The sequence below is a fragment of the Physeter macrocephalus genome, chromosome 9, assembly GCF_002837175.3.
Source record: "Physeter macrocephalus isolate SW-GA chromosome 9, ASM283717v5, whole genome shotgun sequence".
Lineage (NCBI taxonomy): Eukaryota > Metazoa > Chordata > Mammalia > Artiodactyla > Physeteridae > Physeter > Physeter macrocephalus.
In genome coordinates, this window is record NC_041222.1 from 24,622,514 (window position 1) to 24,644,215 (window position 21,702).

Here is a 21,702-nt window from a genome sequence, read left to right on the forward strand (position 1 = left end):
TATAGTTCTATTTCCTGATTTTTACATTTTAACCACCATTTATTAAATTCCTACTAAGGAAGATTCAACTTACCTCTCTTCCTCACATACAGTGTTTACGACATCATGATCCTATAAATATTACATACAGCAGAACTATGTAGTGTACTATAGTTTCATTTTCTTTCTTGTACATTGTTTTCTTAGAGTGAATAAAGCCCTCTTTTTTTTTCATTTGCTTAGTTTTCTGTGTACCTATTATTAATTTTTCCCTGAGCTCTCAGACCAAGCTGTAAAATTCCTCTCAACACGTCCAGATACACCAAGCCCTTCATTAGTTTCTTTCTGTTCTCAGAAATATCCCTCGGCCCTCAGTCCTCCTGTTCCAGCTTTCTGACAGGTCACTTTCTAGTTCTATTTACATCTACAATTCCTATTTCTTAAAAGCTGCAGGTTTCCAATCAAGAAGAGAAAAAAAAAAGACGATGATTCTCTGTTCTAAAACTATGATACAGAGATGAAGCATTGTGAGAAACCCAAAGTTCCAAGGACTGGCTGTGCTTCATGCCCTTTAGCCAAGGCTGCTCACTCACCCCAGCATGGCTACTGGATCTGCATCCTTGCTGGTCCAGCTCAGCTTCAGATACCCTCCTTTGAATTCTTGTCTCTGCTGCTTTCCAGATCTTCATGATCTGCTGATCTCCATTATCCTGAAACCAATAATAAAAGAAGAAGAGAAAGGGTCAGTCTTTTTTGTGGGGATTCCTAAATTCCCGAGCTCTAGCCTTAGAAGCACCTCCATATTTCTTGCTCCTCCTTTGTCGCATTAAAAGCAAAATTACTAGACGTTACTCAAAAAGTGGAAAATCCAAATCATAGAGGAAAACAGTGTGAAACTTAATATCTTACGCTCCTATCTGGGAACTGATTGAATTTCTGAAAGCCCTTGAGGTGCTCCTGCCGGCAGCTGGGACTGAGGGTTCAAAGCAGAGAAACAGAGCATGTGGGGAAGTGCTTTTACTTCATGATTTTCTTCTCATACCTGGCGATGGGATGCAATATGCAAGGGGGGAGTGGAATGGGAATATAAATCTTGCGATAATGATGATAATACTTTCATACATGGTGTGGGAATGAGATTTGGTTAGGATGAGGCAGGGAGAATGATGAAAATGATTCTGAGATGCTGATGAAACCCAGAGCGGTGTGGTTCTGAGTGGAAAGCATGTTAAGAAACCTGAGAAATTTCTGCCTGCTTTAGTCTACCATCAAGGAAATTATCTTATCCTTTGTTCCTCTTGTTTTCTGTTTTGTGTAGCACAACTGGAGATTAGAGTAGAAAAGATGTTCCTGGGGCTTTCTCTGAAAACAATGGCCCTACCCCACCAACAGGGAAAGGATTGATGCTAGGAATTACCAACTTGTAAATGAAAATTAACACTGCAATTAGCAAGGTAGGAAAATCCATCTCATTGTAAATAGTGATACTTATAGATTGTGATATTCCCCCTGGGATCACCAGGTTATTTAAAAGGAATAAATCAGGAACCACATTCAAGCCCATGAAGAATGCCAGAAATATTCAGAGCAGACATACACCTAAAACATATAATATTTTCGCCAGGGTTGTAAAACAGTTGATAAAGTCAGTTTTTTAAAAAGACACACATTTGTGACTTTTGACACTTCTTAGATGGAAAGTGTTTTCAGATTGGCTTTTGAATATCAGCATTGTCACCTAGACAGCTTTCTAGCAAACAGACTGAAGACCTTGGATAAAAAGATTAGTCTCACAAAAAAACGTTGAGATGAATACTGCATTTCAAATAAAAGCAAGGGTCTCCAAGGATGAAATATAAACATTCGATAAACCTGCAGTCTGATAAAAATCTATATAATGGCCTTACATTTCTATAGCTGTCTAAAATATGGAGCCTGCCTTCACATCCATTAACTCATTTGATTCTCAAGTGTGTGTGGGAAGAGGTAAACGAGAGAGATGTAAAAAAAGAAAGATCCTCATTTTACAGATAAGGAAGTGGAGCCAGAAAGATTCAAGCTCACACTACCTCCCAGGTATTAACAGACTATGTGTATTTAATGTTAGCTGCCCCTGAATCAGAGTTGAAATGCAGCTATACTTCTCTAGGCAGCCAAAATGGGGATGCCAACACAGGGATGGCATTCTAGCCATAGTAGGGTTGTGACTTCAAGTTTATGGGTTCAAGAATGAACGATGCAAGAGATGTAGGAAAACTACTTCCCCTCCCCCCATGAATATGGATTTAGGGATAGCAGAATTTCATCCTACTGTCCCCATTATTACACCCATATTTGACAGATTGGTTAGGGCTCTGCTAGTTACAGTGCATCATAGCCTGCCTTGAATTGAGGCTCTACATTTATACGTGTCTTCCTTTCTGCACCACAAGAGCACACAGACCAGCAACCAAATCCTTAATGTGTTGTTTCCATCCAGTGCCCAACCCAGTGCCAGTGCTTCATAAACCTGTAGAGTTGAATAAACCATGAGAACAGATACTTTGCAACACCACCAATTGGGTCATAATGTAGGCATGCAGACTGGAAGACACTGTCGAATCCACTCAAGGGTTAGAATTGTCAGATGCCTCCCTTTTGAACCATGTGACCTGATTCCTCTCCTTTTCCATAGTTTGGTTCCTTTTCTTGGGATGAAGTCAATTATAGATGACCCCCTACTTTCAAACAGATTGAAAGTGTGTCTGAAAGTCAAGTAACAAACTCATATGCTAAAAGGGAGTTTCCATTCACCAAAACTTTAAATCCTTTATCAGGAATGCCAGGCCCTGTGGCAGGGTTGGGGGAACCCTGCAAACCCCCATAAGTGGTGGCCCATGTGATATGATAGCCGCCACTCCCACCCCTGGTCCACATCCTAGACCCCTTCCCCAGCCAGACTCTCATGGAAGGGCAGGACCGTCAGGGATTGGTGCATGAGCTTCAGGAGTTTCCATGGAGAAAATCTTTGCAAACTTTTAAGAGAAAAGGCATCATGTAATAATTCCTATTTTGTGTAAAAAGGGAAGAAAAAGATTAAAATAAATATATATGCCAGTATAGACGAAAGACAGGAAGGAATAGACCAAAAAAATTTTAATGGCTTTTTCTAGCTGGTTGGATTATGATTTCGGTTTTTTCTTTTCTATTTTTGTATGGTTTATTGTACTCATTTTTCTTAACATCTATAAATACTTTAAAATATATTTTTTTAATCTACTTGTAAGATATTAAAATCATTGCTATTAAAGCTAAAATCCTTTTTGACCACCATCCCTAAATTCCCTGAGGTAATCACATCACTTTGGCATGCCTCTTTCTGGATTTTTTTCAATATATTTAAACATATGTATGTATGTACATAGAAATACAAAGTATTGTTTTGTTTCTACATGGATGACATCATACAATACATATTCTGCAATTTTCTTTCCTTGTCAGTTACATATAAATCTACCTCATTAAAAAAAAAAACTATTCCATCAAATAGAGACTGAAGCATATTTAGTCCAGTGGTTCTGCCCTGGAATCATGTAAGGGGCTTTAATCAAACCAGTGCCCAGGCCCCATACCTAGAAATTCTGATGCAACTTTTTTTGCTTCCCCTACCACCCAGGTGACTTTAATTTTTTGCTGTTTTAGAACAGTATCATATTGTGTAACCTTGCACATATATGTGGGTGGTACTCCAGGAAGATTTTTTTTTAAAGCACTTATATTGCAGTACCAATTTATACTCTTACCAGAAGTATATGAAAATACCCCATATGCTTCTCTACCTTGGATATTATCTAATTTAAAAATTTTTTAACTTTTTGCTACTTTGATGGATTAAAAAATAGTATGTCATTTATTTTCATTTTACTGATTATTTGTAAGATTTATATCTTTTCATATGTATAGCGAGGGATTGAGGATACAAGGTACCCAGTTTTGTATCCCAGCTCTGCCACCAACGGGCTATATGCCTTCAGGCCAGTTGTTAACCTCTCCATGACTCAGTTTTCTCATTTCTAACATAAAGAGAATAATAGTGCCTAGTTCAGAAGCTTATGTAAGACTGACATGATTTAACATAGATAAGGTTTTAGAACAGTATCATCACAGAGCAAGCACACCGTAGATGTTAGTTATTCTTTTTTTGTCATTTGTGCTTTTTTACTGTGGTACTGCTTAATCAGAAAACAAAATTAATTTTTAGATATTGACCCATTCAGAGAAAGCTACCCAGGCAGGCCTCAAATCTCTCGTGGTTAGAAACCTTACATACTTTGTTCCTACTCTCCGTAGTAAAATGGGAATGGTAACTCTCCATCTGTTTGAAGACCAACGAGGTGAAATGTGCCTTTTGGGGGTTTTAACAGGTCAGAGGTGATGTAAGTCTATCTGTTTTCATATCGGGAAGCAGAGTACTTTCGTCACTATCACCAGACGAGTCTGCAATGCTTCACTAGAAGTCTAGAAAATTAGGCCTGGAAGGACGAACCGAAGGACTCTAGAGACCATCCACCAGGCACTGTATTTTATAGATGAGGACACTGAGTCCTGAAGAATTCGAGTAATTGGATAAGTTCCCACAACTGCCAAGGGACAGAATCAGACTAGAGCCTAATGCCCTGGAACTTCAGGAAGCTTTGAGCTGATGTTCTCTGCTGCCCATTTGGGCCTGGGTGAAAATGTTTGGGGGGCAGGCTCCAGTATTAATATGTATGTGAGAAATAAACTGAAGAAAAACTTTAATTGTACATAATTAAGGCAATAGGTAAGAATAATTAGGATTTGCTATTTTAGACACACTAAAAATACAAAAATATTTTTTAACTGTAACACGACTAGTTTCTTAGCCTTAGGACAAGTTCCCAAGTAATATATCACCTAGAAAATGTTTTCATGCCACAGGATAATTCTTTTTTTAAAAAAGGCCCAACAAATCCATCCATACAATTCACGCTGAGATATTTGGATAAACACACACATACAAATTTGGAGAAATATCATGATTTAAATAACCAGCTAATATTTGGGGTCCCAATGTGATTTTTTAAAAATCTCATTCTGACCCAAGGATGAAGGGGTTTGAAAAGCTCTTAACTCTTAAAAAAGAATGATAATTCAAAATAGTTTTTCCCAAATGACTATGAAAGCAATTAATTTTATTAAACTGTTAGCTCTAACAAAGAATTATATATCCATGTCTGATTTTGAAGAAAAGGAATGATAAAAACCAACAAGAAATAAGACGTATATTAGCTTGTTTGATATGACTAATTATGTGAAATATTGACATAATGTCATAAAGTTTTTTTGGTAATACCTGAAGCAGGTGAAAAAAATGTGTATCTATTATTTTCTCTCCTAAAGTAAAGCCTTCAATTAGTGTATGCAAAAGTCATCAAGGTGATTCAGCAGGCTTAAGGTGAAATGTTAACAAGAAGCTGACCAGTCTGGATGCTAATATAGGCAATGAGGTCTCAGGGGTGTCATCTTGGAGCACACCATCTCAAATCCTAATTTCCATATACCACGGGTAGGGGAGACAGTGCTGGCTTCAGCCCTTTGCATTTCATTCCTGGGACTTGAGATTTCACATCTTCTGTTAGTAATGACTTACAGTGCTGGATTAATTCCACTACTCCCCACTTGCAGGAGAAACCAAGGGGAAAGGTCAAGTGACTTGTACAAAATAAAGTAGAAATGCAGTGACCTGAAATTCAGATTTTCAGTTGATATCAAAATTTTCCCTAAGATATATAAAGAGATAGCACTTTACAGTTATTATTTACATCGATATTAGTTCTCTAATGCTGCTTAACAAATTAGTCCCAAAAGTTACTGGCTTAAAACAACAAACATTTATTATCTCACAGTGTCTTTGGGTCAGGAACTCAGAAGAGGCTTAGCTGGGTGGTTCTAGTTTGTCGTTTCTCATGGGGTTGCTGTTAAGATATTGGCTAGAGCTACTGTCATCGTAAGGGATGACTTGCTCTGGAAGATCTGCTTTCAAGATGGCCTACTCATTTGGATGGCAAATTGGTGCTGGCTATCGGCATGAGGACTCAGTTCCTTGCCACGATGGACCTCTCCATAACACTGCTTGAGTGTCTCACAGCACGGCACTGGCTTCCCCTGGAGGGAGTGATACAAGAGAGAACAAGGAAAAGACAGGCCTCAAAATGTCTTCTGAGGCTTGATCATACCTTCTATGATCAAGCCTCAGAAGACGTACACCATAATTATTCTGATGCTGTATGGTTATCAAGTCAGCCCTGTTCAGTGTGCAAGGGAACTATTACAGGGCATGAGTACTCATCACTGAGGACCATTGGGGACCATCTTGGAGGCTGCCTACCTAACTTTTTTTTAAGAAGCTGTGAGTACACAGTAGAAGCATTAATATTCTGTTTTGAAGACAAGGAAACTTTTTTTTATACCTAGAGAATGAAAGCTGCATTCACAAGAATGGGGATATGAACTCAGGTCCTCTGAGGCGGGTTGTGTGTCCACATCTCGCAAAATGGTGGCTGGTAGGTCTCAGTGTAGCACAAATTCACTCCCCTCTGTGGCACTTTCCTAACTTCATAGGAAACTTTTTGATAGAGGTGGATGTATGTAGCTTAGAATGCAAGCTCTGACATACTTTAGAGCTCCCAGTTATTTGGGGGGAGCTCATGTCCAGTCCCTGGTCCCATGGCCCCACTTCAATTCCTAAGTATTACTAACTAGATAAATAGGTTTTCTCTTTCCTCCTGACCCACAAAGTTATTCTCTTTATTTCCAGTATATTTTAAGCATTTCAAGTATTGTATTAGCTTTCCTATGAATTCAAAGACGAGAAAGGGATTTCGTGTGCTCCTACTGCAACATCCCGACAAGGAGAGCAGTGTTTGACCTGACTCTGATTCCTCATTTTTAAAACAGGAACAAAAATTGCCTCTATAAGATTGTTGTGAGGTCAAATGGGATGACTCACGCAAGGTGCTTAGCACAGTGCCAGGCACACAGTAAATAAATATTTATCGAGCATTTAGTAAACATTTATAGAGCAAAACATTATGATCGGTATTACTGGACACTTTATTCTCCTTGGGCCTCCATCTCTTCATCTGAAAAATAAATGAGTTGGATGAGATCAGGGAAGGGGAAAAGGCTCCCATATACCCAGTCTGTCGTGAGCAAGCAGCATGGGCTGTCTGGAGAAGAACTCTAAGACTAAACCTCTGGTAGCAGGAATGATTCCAGAATGGGTTTGTGCTGTCTGTTGAGGTCTGGGAACAGAAAATGCTGACACTCATGCATTTCTTTGCTATCTGTGGACTAGATAATCAATTAAGTCTATTGAACTTTGGGAGTATAAGATTCCATAACCCACCAACACCTTCTCACACACAGGAGAAATGTTCTTAAACTGATCTCTGGATTATCCGGAGTTTTTGGTGACCAGCTGGATCATAATCAGTATGCCTTTAAAGGTTTTAACCTCTTTTGTAAATAGCCAGCGGGTTACTTAATTGAACTCACCCAGTTATTTTCAAAACAACCAGGAGTATGACCAAATTCAGTCTTTCCTTCAAACTGGTTTTGCGTGTCTCTGTGAGTCGCTACATGACGATATATGTTATTTTAAACTCTCCTTATTTTTAATGATATAAACAATGAAAGCCCAAGTAAGAGAAAGGAGCTAACACATTTATTCCCATTCTGCCATCTGTTTAAAGCTGCTGATGTAATTCCAGTTTGAAATTGCATTAGCGCTTGCCTCCTGGACTTCTTCCTTATTTCCTTTTGTGTTTCAGGCCTCCTGTACTTAAGAGAAAGCACTGCCTCTAGGATGTTGGTCAATTAATGCACAGCTACAGGATAGCTCTGGCCATTTTCAAACTGGTCTCCAATTTGGATTTCCTTTACGATTAGCTAGAATGACTGTAACTGGAGTGTTATTTGCTTAAATGTATTTGGTATTTAAGGTTTGATTAGTGATGTTTTCAGCAATACCATCAACAATCAGCAGGTTTGTTTACACTGCAGAGAATGGCAGAGATTACGGGTTGTGGTCATGCATACTCAATCATGATATATTGGCTTTTTTTGAATTTTATCTCTTGGATATGCCTCAGAATTCAATTTTAATTTTTTAAAAATGCAGCTGCTTTACACTGGTTTGAATAATACTACGGTAGAGGGTTTTGTTGAATTGTGTGATGTTTGTTGGTGTGTGTGTGTGTGTGTGTGTGTGTGTGTGTGTGTGTGTGTGTCTTTTATGAGGCTGGGTGTCATTTAAAATTATGTTTTACTGGATAACCAGAGTGTAATTTCTTTGCTTGGATATAAACTGTGCGTGGGTCAAGCCCTTTTTCTTTTCACTTTCAAATGAAGGTGAATGCCACCCTAGGTACTTGGCATTGGGTGAGGTGGACAAGGTATGTGAGGGCACAAGGGATAGGGGCGGGAAAACCAGAAACTTGGGCAGCTTCCTTCACTTTCTGAGCCTTAATTTCCCCACCTGGGTTTATACTAGAGAATTCTAAAGTCTTTCTCTTCTAAACAACTTCTAAAATAGGCACCTATCCCTTTTCCTGATATCGCTGTAGTAGGGGGTGCTCCTTTGGGTGCATGAAATTGAATCTCATGTCAAAAATGTCATCAGAATAATCGAAAGTTGGATTGGAAGTGACCTTAAGGGCTCTCCCCAAAGCTCTTTCAGGCTCTCAGTCATAACCACCCTTAAGGGCACGGCCAAAAGAGAGGAGTGTATTCACTAGGTATCAAGAATGGAGCTCAACTTCAGCACACTTATGTAGAGTGTCACTTCTACTCAGAATCCTGGCTCTGAACCATGGCTCATCACTGTGGCTCAGAACTATCCGTGGACTTCTTTTTTAATATTGGTGTCTGGATCCTACAACCAACATGCCAAGTCAGAATTCTGGGGAGTGGGAACCCAGTATTTGTGTATTAGCAAGCTCCCTGGCTGATTCAGAGCCTCAGTCAAGGTGGAGAAGCTCTGTTCCAGAGAAACATTTCATTGAGATAGAGTCGAGTCAACAGAAGGAGATCTGATTTGGGAATCCAGAGACCAGGGGTTAAGCCTGATCCAAGTATCAAAGGAGCACAGAAGGAGGGAGGACTAACACAACCAGGGAAAATCAGGGGAACCTTCACAGAGGAGGTGACATTTGAGTTAAATCTTGAAGAATGAGTAGGAATTTTCCATTTGGAGAAGAAAGAATGGGTTGAGAGAAACAATGTATTGCTGTGTGTCACAGAGTGTGTGCCAAAGCAGGAGCAGTAAAAGGCAAGATTTCTGAGTTTCTGTTCATTCCTTCCAGAGACCACGTGAAATGCTAGCACTAGACGGGAGGGCCTCTCCTCCCACAGGGAGGTTCACTGGAGCATACGTGGGGAAGGGGAATATCCGGAGTTGGGTGTGTAAAAGTAAGCTGCATCAGCTTACAAAAAGTCATGACTCCCAGAAAATGAATTTGGAATTGATTCTGTAGGCGGCTGCTCACAAGTGTAAGGTCACGGCACACTGGTATGTTACAGTCAGCTGGGAGGGGCTGTGAGTAGTGTGTTAGTGCTGGCTATCAAAGATGCAGTAGAAGAGAGTGGTTGAGAAGGCAGGCTCTGAAGCCAGACTGTGGGAATTCAATCCCAGCTCTGCCACTTACCGACTACAAGCCACCTACCTGTCCACTGGGCAAATTATTTAAGTGTTCAGTGCCTCAGTTTCTTCATTTGTACAGTCTTTTCTCAGTATCCATGCGAGACTTGGTTCCAGGATACCAAAATCCACCAATGCTCAAGTCCCTTACATAAAATGGTGTAGCAGTCAGTCCTCCATATCTGTGGATACAGAACCCATAGGCATGGAGGACCAATTGTATAACAGAGACAATAATGTTGCCTACCTCATAAGGTTGTTATGAAGATGAACATGCATCTGTAAAACACTTGAAAGTGTGCCTGGCAGTATAGATATAATTATTATTATTACTATTGCTGTTATTTTTAAAAATTTCTACAGTAGTTTGAAAGTCACACACATGTTCGAGGAGGCTCAATTTTATGTACCATTTATACTCATTTGTTTTACTAAATGGCAGAGATCAAGGCGGAGGTGAGCCATCATTCAGCAAGCTGCATATAGCCTGGGCTATGCCCAGACCAGTGAGACCTGCAAATGTCCTCCAATAGGAACCACTGCCACAGGCATGCCACCTGAGTAGGGTTGCCAGGTAAAACACAGGGCACCCAGCTAAATCTGAATCTCAGATAAATAATGAAGAATCTTTTTAGTATCCTAAGGATACCCCAACTATTCCATGGGACATAGTTATGCTAAAAAAAAAAAAAAAGTATAAGTATGGGGGGAGGGTCCATGTGACTCTGGTCACACTTCAGGAGCCAGAGCCCCTTCCAGAGAGGATGGATCTCCATGGCCTCTCCGAAAAGGGATTCCCCATAAGTAGGGTGGGAGCGTCATCCCTGAGAAATCCTCAGGAAAGCTGGTGTTAGGCCCTGAAGGCTGGAAAGGATTTTGATAGGTGGGGAAACAGCAATCAGTGTTGCAGCCTGGAGCCTAATGTGCTCTAAGGCACAGAGGCATGGAAGTGTGTGCCATGTCTGAGACCATTGAGAAGACAATGGTAGCAGGGGCATAGGGATGCGTGTGTGTGTGTGTCTGGATGGGGTGGCGCTCAGGAGGACATATGGTCCGGGAAGTGTTTGGGTCCCAGGAGTTCAGGAGTTTAAGAAATTAGATTGAATGAGTTACTACCCAGTTCCTGAATTAGTCATTTTGCTTCCTTTCTTAATGGATTTCATTACAGACATTCCAGTTTCCCTAAGCATTGCCATTTTTTTCTTATTATGATTAGTTTGTTTGTTTGTTTATTTGTTTTACAATTCTTCTGTGTTCAGTTAGTGAAAGGTTGTAAGATGGATAGGAACAGCAAGGCTCAATGATTATTTAACAAGTAATAAACTGACTGCAGTCAAACATGCTTGTCATGGAAGCGTTATTCTGTTATCTGAAGCAAACATGGCAGAGCTCGTTTATTTAATTAGAAGCTGTTTTTACTGGAATCCTTCCAGGAGGACAGTGGGTGTATTCTATGGCTTTTTCAGGGCTCTTCAGATTTCAGAGGTCTCACAGATAGAAATTAAATAAAAGGGGACAGTTAAATAAAACCCTGTGAACTGTTATTTCTCCAAGAGTGTCTGTTGACTGCTTCCTTCCTCTTCAGCTGTTCGGGGATGGAGACCTTTATCCTCAGACCTAGGCAGATAAAAATTACATAAAAATGTACTGAGTTCTTTTGGTGTTTTTCCCAGATTTAGAAGACACACATCTTGCCATTTCTTGATTAATTACTACATGGAAGTTGTTGAGAGGCAAGCTTGGCTCAACATAATGAAGGACTCGCATATGACTGTGGAAACACCGCCAGGCTGGTTGAGGAGGATTTGGGTTCTAGTCTTAAGAGCAGCAATAATTCTTTGTGAGATCCTGGGCAAGTTGTTTCCCTTCTTGGGGCTTCAATCTCCTCATCTGGGAAATGAGAAGTGGATCTTAATATTTCCTTTTAGCAGCCCCATTCTGAAGTGTTGGGACATGCTGGCAAAAAGACTGTCCAAAGAGGAGCAGCCAGGCAAGCCAGAGCAGCAAGGAAAGGCCTGCTGAATGAAGGAGCTCTGCATGGAGCCTTAAAAGAAGGACAAGGGAGAGACAGGGGAGAACTTTACAAATTTATTCTAAACAAATAATCATAGATGCCTACAAAGTCTTATGTTGACAAAGGAGATAATGCTAGGAGGTTCTTTGAATATTACTATTTCAAGAGAATTACGGAGTTCATGAGTGTGAAGATGTGAAGTGCTTGGCGTAATAGACCTTCTTGTTTCTAGGAACAGTGGAGTAGGTTATTTAGACCAATCCTCCCACTGAAAGCAACTAAAAATGTACATTTAAAAAAAAATCTTCTTAAAAGCATCAAAGAGATGACAAGAAAATAAAGAATTACTGGATTAAAAATAAACAGAAAATGAAAACCTAGTAAGATAAGCAAGCACTGTAACTGCTTTTGATCTGAACACACTACTCCCTCAAATTAAAGCTTTGTTCTGGCAGTCTCAAGAGGTGAGAGGGACAGAAAGCAAAGCACAGGCCACACACAGTGAGGCATCTCCTAGGAGACCCTTCCCACAATAAGCTGGGACCAGAAGGGACACAGTCCCAAGAATTACACCCTGGTTCTAAACCTTTGGGTCCTGTTCCAGTCCCTTGCTTCTCAAAGTGTGATCCATGGATCCAGGACATCAGTGGCACCAGAGAGCTTATTAAAAATATGGATTCCTGAGTCTCACCCCAGACTAACTGCTTATTCAGTATATATACTTTAAAAAGATTCTTGTTAGAAGCAAACATGAATCCTCTCAGGAGAAATGTACTTTCATTCTAGGCCTCAAACTATTCCTGACAATAGCTTTTCTAATACAATTTTCAGTAAATAGTCCAAGATAAGAAGTCACAAAAGGAAATGCACCTCCACAAGAGAGAACCAGCAGAAACAACAGACAATAGAAACAGAACTACAGAGACTTTACATGGTGGAATTATTAGATGTAGTCTATAAAACAATAATTTATATTCATAATAGCTATGTGTGAAAGGGATCATAAAAAATTTGAAAAACAAACTTGAAAGTGTCTGCAGTGAATAGAAAATATGAACTGTGAAAAGTTCATAACAGATTTGAAAAGGACCTTAGAAATTCTAGACATAAGTTGTTGTTTTTTTTTTTTTTTTTCGGTACGCGGGCCTCTCACGGTTGTGGCCTCTCCCGTTGCGGAGCACAGGCTCCGGATGTGCAGGCTCAGCGGCCATGGCTCACGGGCCCAGCCGCTTCGCGGCATGTGGGATCTTCCTGCACCGGGGCACAAACCCACGTCCCCTGCATCGGCAGGTGGATTCTCAACCACTGCGCCACCAGGGAAGCCCTAGACATAAGTTTTTATCATGATTTCTGGAGCTCATCCATTTGTGGAGGACTGGCTTGGGGCAGTAAGCTACCTGTCACTGAAAGTGTGTGAACAGGCTAGACAACTGGCTATCTCTTCACTGAAATGGGGAGAGTAGGATTGACTAAGCATTAGCCAGGTCATCCTCAAGTCTCTTTCTGGTGCAGATACTATAAGATATTTTTCTAAGATGGGACATCCTCCAATTGGCCAGGACCCTTGGAATTCCTCCTAACTTGACTTTTCCTTGTGTGGGATTGAGAATCCTCCCCAAGGTTGCTAGATCACCCACTGCCTTGGGGTAAATAACACCACAACTGCGTAATACTTGCAGAGAGGTAGGGATCATCAGTAGAAACTCCAGATGAAACAGAGGGAGCCTATCTAGGGGACACATAAGGGGCCATGAACCCAGGAGAAGTCTATGAACTGTGATCCAGACTGATTATTTGCACATTTCTGCATGAAGCTTCACAAGCCCTCCCCACTTTCAAACATTCTCAGAACTTCATAATCTTCAAAAATAAAAGGAGGGACTTCCCTGGTGGCTCAGTGGTTAAGAATCCTCCTGCCAATGCAAGGGACACGGGTTTGATCCCTGGTCCGGGAAGATCCCACGTGCCGCGGAGCAACAAGGCCCTTGTACCACAGCTACTGAGCCTGTGCTCTAGAGCCCGTGAGCCACAACGACTGAGCCCACGAGCCACAATTACTGAGCCCACGTGCCACAACTACTGAAGCCTGCACACCTAGAGCCCGTGCTTCACAACAAGAGAAGCCACCGCAATGAGAAGCCCGTGCACTGCAACGTAGAGTAGCCCCCACTCGCTGCAACTAAAGAAAGCCCGCGCACAGCAATGAAGATTCAATGCAGCCAAAAATAAATAAATAAATAAATTTTCAAAACAGGAGAAAACACTAGGGTCCTTCTCTTGACCCTCTTCCCTTCTTGGTTCTGTTTATCCTCTCTCCTTGTTCTACTCTATCAAACTCTCCAAAGGTAGGTCTGTGGCCATATTTTCTGTCCACTCTCACATTTTATGACTCCTTCACCATAATTTCTCTGCATGCCATGAGCTTATTCAAGTTTGTTTTTCCTTTGGTTCATCCTCCCCAACTTCTCTGATCATCTCCTCCTTGGGGCTCTCTCTTTGGAAATCACAGTTACCATTTGAGGGGCACCTAAACCACTTTCTATATCATTTAATCCCCACACTAATCATGCAAGACAAGATAAGCATTTTTGTTATTCCTATTTTATAATAATATGTATTCATTATAGAAAAATTAGAGATTATCTGTAAACAAAAAGCAAATTGAAAGCTCCTCTAATTTTACTATCCAGAGATAACTTTACCACTGTTAATATTTGGTATATTTTATCCAGACTTTTTTTCCATGATTTTTTTGGAAAAAATGAGATTTTGTATGCTGAGCATATGTTTTTATAACCTATTTTTATTCACTAACAAGAGATAGTGAACCTCTTTCCATATTTGTAAATACATACCTACAACATAATTTTTTAATGTTTGCATAGTATGGATGTATGATAACTTATTTAGCAAACCTTCAATCGTTGGGCATTTGAATTAATTCCAATCTTTACTATTAAAATAGCATCTTATAGTTATATCTTTGTATGTATCCTTAATTATTTCTCCAAGATAGAATCCTTGATGTGGAAATGGATTCATGCTTCTGATTTTGACAAATTTCCCCTGCAGAAAGTTTATACTAATTTAGACTCTCAACAGCAATGTGTGAAGGTGAGCATTTTCCTGCACCCTAACTAACATTTAGGTATTATTGTTTTATTGTCTTGATTAATTTCACAAGCAGCCTTTTATTGCTGTTTTAATTTGATTATAAATAAGATGGAATACAGCCGTCCCTTGGTATCCATGGGCGATTGGTTCCAGGACCCCCACAGATACCAAAATCTGCAGATACTCAAGTTCCTCATATAAGATGGCATAGTACAGTATTTTCCCTTATGTTTCTTTACCATTTAGTTTTTTTCCTTTGTGAATTAAACTGTAAGTATTGTGTATATATTAACACACTGGCACATAGAAATGAATGTTAGTGTCATCATTATTATGGGTAGCACCCACAGTATATTGCAAATAGTTTCCCCCACTTTGTCATTTTCTTTTATTCTAATTCAATTTCATTTTATAATTTAGGCCATACAGAGGTTTAAATTTTTTTTTTAATTTGTACTTGATTTTTTTTTTATTCCTTGTTTGTTTTGTTGTTGTTTTTTAATTTTTTTATTATTATTTATTTTACTTATTTATTTTTGGCTGTGTTTGGTCTTCGCTGCTGCATGCGGGCTTTCTCTAGCTGCGGAGAGCAGGGGCTACTCTTCATTGCGGCGTGCAGGCTTCTCATTGCGGTGGCTTCTCTTGTTGCAGAGCATGGGCTCTAGGCGCGGCCTTCAGGAGTTGTGGTTCACGGACTCTGGAGCGCAGGCTCAGTAGTTGTGGCGCACAGGCTTAGTTGCCCCACGGCATGTGGGATCCTCCCGGACCAGGGCTCGAACCCGTGTCCCCTGCATTGGCAAGCGGACTCTTAACCACTGCACCACCAGGGAAGCCCCCAGGTTTAAATTTTTGATGTGAACAAACTTATGAACCTCCACCTTTATGGTTTCTGCCTATGGTTGCCTGCTTAGAAAGAACTCTCCCACTCTAGGATTATATAAATGTTCACCTTAGAGTATTTTGATGGCTTCATATGTTACATTTAGATCATTAACACATCTGGAATTTATTTTCATTTAAGGATGGGATAGAGATCAGTGGCTTTTCACAAAAGGCCAAACGGTTTTCCTACTCAACATTTTAAGTGTTTTTCAAATGGAACAGAGCAGAGACATTTTTGAATCAAGACCTGTGAATGGCTATATCTCTGAGTGGAAAGGAATTAATTACTGCATGTCAGAAATCAGCATGGGGCCAGAGCTATTAAACATACTAATGGCTTGGATGGAAGAAGAGCTGCAAAGCAGGCTGTGAGCCTCTCCCTGTCCAATGGTGATTTAAGTGGGTTACTTACAGCCCAAGATGACAGAGTGAAGAAAGCCAGATGGCCTTCGGTGTCGGGGAAGGGAGCAGCCATGGTGTCAACAGACAGAGCTGGGTCTGGTTGTAATCTGCCTGCAAAGCTCACCCGACTCCTTGGCCCTCGTTTTGAAGACTGGAAATGGAGCAGAAGGCCTGAGAAAGGCCTTCCAGAGCAGCATCCCTTCGTGGCCAGGCCTGGAAAGACCACACGTAAAGGTTTTTCCAGCTAGGAGCTCAGCAGCCGCCTGTGCTCACGATTCCTCTCCAGCACGGCCATGCTCTCTGGTTTCGCTCCACGAACTTCTGGCTTCTAGTTCTGCTCTCCCACATCCCCCACTGCATTGTTTTCTTCAAAGCACATATTTCATAATGAAGTCATTTTTCTCTAGACTGTTTTTTAATGCTGTATGGCAGTCCCATCATTGCATGAGTTTTTCACCTTTAAACTTTTTTCATAATGCTATATTTTCTGAAAGTGGACCTTGGTTATTCTATGGGCAAGTAACATAATGATACTAGTTGCCAATTACACCTTGCTCCCACGTGTTTTAAGGCACACCTCAGAGTAATCCTGACAGATAGGTGGGCAAGATTAGGTGGACAAAGCCCAAATTTGAGAAGGGATTTTTCTGAGGGACACAGTGAATCAGGAGCAGATCTGGAACTCCACACTAGGGATATGGGCCCAGCTTCAGGATTCCACCTACTCAGCTTGATGGCTCTTGGGAGTCCTGTGAGTCAACAGAACTCTGATAAGCCCTGTTGCAGCCCTGTGCTAGGGTACCAAGATAACAGATTCATACTCAGTCTCTCAGCAGTTTCACTCCAGGGGTGATTTTTGTATATCTCCTGTGTGCAAAATGAGAGATGGACAAAGAGAGAGTGTTAACCGCAGTCAGGCTCTTTGTCAGGGAAGACTTCACAGAATACTGTGTTTGGGCAGTTGGGTGGTGGCATGTTGGACTAAATGAGCTTCGGGGTCTTTAAAGGAGATCTGTTGTCCTGGCACCCATTCCACACCCCCACAAAGCTTTCCCCTCTTCTACTCTCAGTTCGTGCAATTTTATCCTCTGACCACAGGTCTAGGTTCAGGTCAGGACCCACACTATTCCAGTGACACTCAGCCCTGGAGTTTTTGTTATAATGCTATTGGAGGAAAAGATGCTGGTCTTTCCTCAGGGGTAGCTGAGAGGCTGATGACCATCTTACCTCTGTGAGGGGAGAACCTGCCTGAGGGGAGCCCACAAAGGAGAACAGAGCTGAGAGAGGGAGAGGGTAAGACTGAGTCTTCAGGACAGTGTCTGGGCTCTGAATCCAGTCACCCCTGAAAGCAAATACCTTGAACTTTACCGTCATGTGAGACTAGCGATTCCTTTTCTTATATGTGTATGCCAGTTTGAGTTGGGCTTCTGTCACTCGCAGCCCAAAGATCTTTGACTAATACAGAGTCCTGTCCAAATCCAAGGCTGTGAGTCTTTGGCAGACTTGGCGTGGGGTGGGTGGGGGGCAGAAATGGTGTCCTCACTGCCTCAGCATCTAGCTCCTCTGCCTTGCAGGTCCTGCTGCTCAGCATTCATGAAATGATTGGGTCCAGGGTTGTCCTGCTTTCAAAGCTGTTGATTTTTGCTCCTTGGTGGTGCGAGGTTCCAGACCAGGGCAGGACGTTCAGGTCAACTACTGAAGGATTTGCTTTCGAGTGAGCAGTCCAGTTGTAGGAATCCTATATGAAGGTCACAGATGATGGCTAGGGAAACTCTCTTGTAGATCTTTCTAGAATAGTACCCCCTCCTTCTTCTGGAAAATAACCCCTTCACCCTAGCCATGTGGTTTGAATGGGGACTGCCAGCATCTTAGTAACACAGCCATGTGACCAAAGCGATTGGCCTGGAGTGGGCACCTGCCCAAGGATGGGGGAGAAAGAAGTCGCAGATCTTCTCCAACAGTGGAGATGTCTAGAGTCGGCAGTGACCAGGTCCCTTGTACTGGGGAAGAAACAGCCTGAGAAGGAAGAGAATGAAGTGGCAACACAGAACTTGGCATGAGGGAAAGGGGGCGTGGAGATGGGTGAGGTGAGATTAGGCAGCTTTCTACTCCCACATACCATTTGTCTTTGAGATCCCACTTTATTCCCTATGTGCCTCTTGATTAAATGAACCTTCTAGTAAATCCCCCTGCAAATAACCAAACCTATTTAGCTGGATTAGGTGTCTGTCATTTGCAACCCATAGGACCTTATACAACTGCTGAATTCCCCAAGGCCGTCCAGGCTACACTTAGCTAACCAGCCACCCATTAGATCAGTGGTTCACAGCCCAGGCTCGCATTAGAATTACCTCAGGGGCTTTTAAAACACAATGGGACCCCTGCCCAACTCCAGAAACTCTTACTTAACTGAATCTAGAGAACGGCCCAAGCAACAGGTATGTTTTTAATCTCCCCAGGTGATTTTAACATGTATCTTGGCTTGCAAACCACTGTAGAGATGACCAATTCACTCTACTTGCCTACGGAGTGGGACATGTTGCAATAAGGTTGTGATCCTTATTTGGTGGTCTTGGCATCTGAAGGGCTTGGTCCCAGCCCCATCTTAGTCACTAATTCTGTGAGTGTGGGCAAATCTTTTGACCGAGCTTCAGGGTCCCCACTTGTTAGATGGAACTAATAACTACTGCTCTGACCTCGTCACAGAGGTCTCATAGGGACCAGATGTGAAGGAACCTAGAACTCTTGGAATCCAAAACCTCCTGGAGCGGAGACTACGTCCACTCCACACACTCCTCACACAGTGGAAGGGGATGCTGTGGCGTCTTCTTACCTTTACTGGAGTCAGGACTGAAGCCTTAGGAGGGACAGAGGGCAACTCCACCTCAGCAGAGGAACACAACATAAATGGGTCTCTAACCTGCAGTTTACACAGTGTCTGCGTCCTCATTTCCTGCCTCACCCCCTGCCTACCCCACCCCCACTCTGCCTCACCGCCCGCCCCCCCGCCCATCAAAGTTCCTGTAGGAACACCTCAAAGATTCCTTGTCAACAGCCAGCCACCCATCAAGGCTACTTAATGATCAAATCAGCCTTTCTAGGCCTTTTCCTAAAGGATTTTTATCTCTGTCCTTGTTCTCCCCTGGATTTTTTTTCCACCACTCTTTGGCTTAATAAATGCCTTTCCAGAAGGCTTCAACACGGCTGGAAGTACACTTGAACAGCAATTCTAAGTCCTTATTAGCTCTATAGTGATCAGGTGAAGGAATAATTGATCTCAATCAGGAACACCTGGTTTCATAATTGCACAAATGATTATAATTCAATAATAAAAGTCAATTTAACTAACTTAATTCAGATTGCTTTAACCTCTCGCAGACAGTTAAGAAGTAAAGAAGCAAACAGAGGAAAAAAGGAAAAAGAAAAGAAAAAAGAAAAACAAAGCTCTGTCTAAACTGCCTGACCCAGTAGGGCCCAGCTGTAACTGATTCATTTTCCCCTACCACAGTATACATTATCACTTCTGGGCCTTTGTTCACTCTATTCTTTCTTTGTAGAATATCCTTTCCCCATTTCCATACTTCCAAACTCTATGCATTTTTTCCAGATCAAACTCAAATAACGCCTCCTTCACCTCTATAAGGTTTTTGTTTGTTTGTTTGTTTGTTTGTTTGTTTTTTGTGGTACGCGGGCCTCTCACTGTTGTGGCCTCTCCCTTTGCGGAGCACCGGCTCCAGACGCGCAGGCTCAGCGGCCATGGCTCACGGGCCTAGCTCCGCGGCATGTGGGATCTTCCCAGACCGGGGCGCGAACCCGGTTCCCCTGCATCGGCAGGCGGACGCGCAACCACTGCGCCACCAGGGAAGCCCACCTCTATAAGGTTTTATAAAGTTTTGGGGTCTCAGAGTGGGGAAGATATCCAGTTCCCCTGTGGGCCTTCAGCAAGATAGTGACCAAGGGAAGGAAAGTAATATTTATTGAGCAGCTTTTGCAGGTCACTCTGGTATTTCATGTAGTACTCATAGAGCTTAACAATTTGCTCAAATTCAAATGGCTGGAGAGCAAGCAGAGACAGAATCTGAACTCAGATCTCCCTGATTTCAGATCTAGGTCAGGACTAATGGCCACCAAGACTTGGTCATTCATGTCACCAGAACTTCACTTATATCCCCAAGTTGCTGAGGCCTGAGAATATTTGAGCTCACCCTCAGGAACATGAAAAAAACCCTCACACTTCAAAGAATGCTGCACCTTGGGCGATCACTGGCAGTACGAAATAAGTTGAAAGTGTCCAGTTTTTGGTTTTTTTTTTGCGGTACGCGGGCCTCTCGCTGTTGTGGCCTCTCCCGTTGCGTAGCACAGGCTCCGGACGCGCAGGCTCAGCGGCCATGGCTCACGGGCACAGCCGCTCCGCAGCATGTGGGATCCTCCCGGACCGGGGCACGAACCCGCGTCCCCTGCATCGGCAGGCGGACTCTCAACCACTGCACCACCAGGGAAGCCCAAAAGTGTCCAATTTTAAAAGGAAGGAATAGGTCATCTTTACAATGTAAAAAAAAAAAAAAAAAAAGTCAATGGGTGGATTCATTATCAGGTTAGTTGACCATGGAGCCATGTTAGCCCTCAGCCATGCACGGTGTCCCCTCGGTCAAAGCTCGGTCAAACCTCTCAAACAGGCAGAAAGAGGGACCCAGGAAACAGGCACTCCCATCTGGTCTCTGCATTGCCAAGAAGAGGTCCAGCTGCTCATGGCAACCTCCCCTCGGGGCTGGAAGAGCTGAGGCTGGACCAGGGCAACCTCCCCATGACGGCAGAGAGCAAACAAAAGCAGCCACGATGCTGAAGGGGCTCAGGGCTCAGCTCCTGATGCCGCTAGCTGACCCTCCTCCTGCACTGGGACTCAGGGCAGAGACCTAGCATGTAGGCTGGGAGAGAATCTCTATGCTCCTAGGAATCTTGGCTGGGGAGGGGGCGGGGGTCGGTCGTCCAAACCTCCAGCTATGAAGACCGTAAGGGATTATCTAGTCCAACCCCCTCATTTTCCAGATCGAGTTGCTGGGGCCCAGAGAGGAGAAGGAATTTGTTGAGTGTCACTGGGAATGTCAGTGATGCAGGCTCCCCGTGCGGGGTTCAGCGTAGGACACTGAACCCTGACAAGCGACCCTGGGTTTCCATTGGGTTCATCAGAAAAATCAAAATAATCACATCGCTCAGTATTTTCCAGCCACTGGAAAAGTCTAACTTTGTTAAATCCACGAAGCATAAACATTTGCTAATCAAACTATTTACCCAAGTGATACTCAATTAAAGCAATATTAAGGGAAATAAAATGTGTACATTCTACTGACTACCTATGCAGGATTTATATCACATTGTCTTTTTTTTAACATCTTTATTGAAGTATAATTGCTTTACAATGGTGTGTTAGTTTCTGCTTTATAACAAAGTGAATCAGCTATACATATATCCCCATATCCCCTCCCTCTTGCATCTCCCTCCCACCCTCCCTATCCCACCCCTCTAGATGGTCACAAAGAACCAAGCTGATCTCCCTGTGCTTTGCAGCTGCTTCTCACTAGCTATCTATTTTACATTTGGTAGTGTATATATG

The 21,702-nt window shown here is 42.3% G+C and overlaps 1 long non-coding RNA gene across 1 annotated transcript in view; it reads right to left on the bottom strand.

Moving 5' to 3' along the window:
* Positions 1–627: 627 nt before the first annotated feature.
* The window catches only part of LOC114486860 (uncharacterized), a 54,124-nt gene continuing 33,049 nt past the window's right edge, over positions 628–21,702 (bottom strand). Inside the window, exon 4 of the long non-coding RNA XR_008618202.1 lies at positions 628–689. This is a non-coding gene — a long non-coding RNA (uncharacterized lncRNA). The remainder of the gene's footprint in view (positions 690–21,702) is intronic.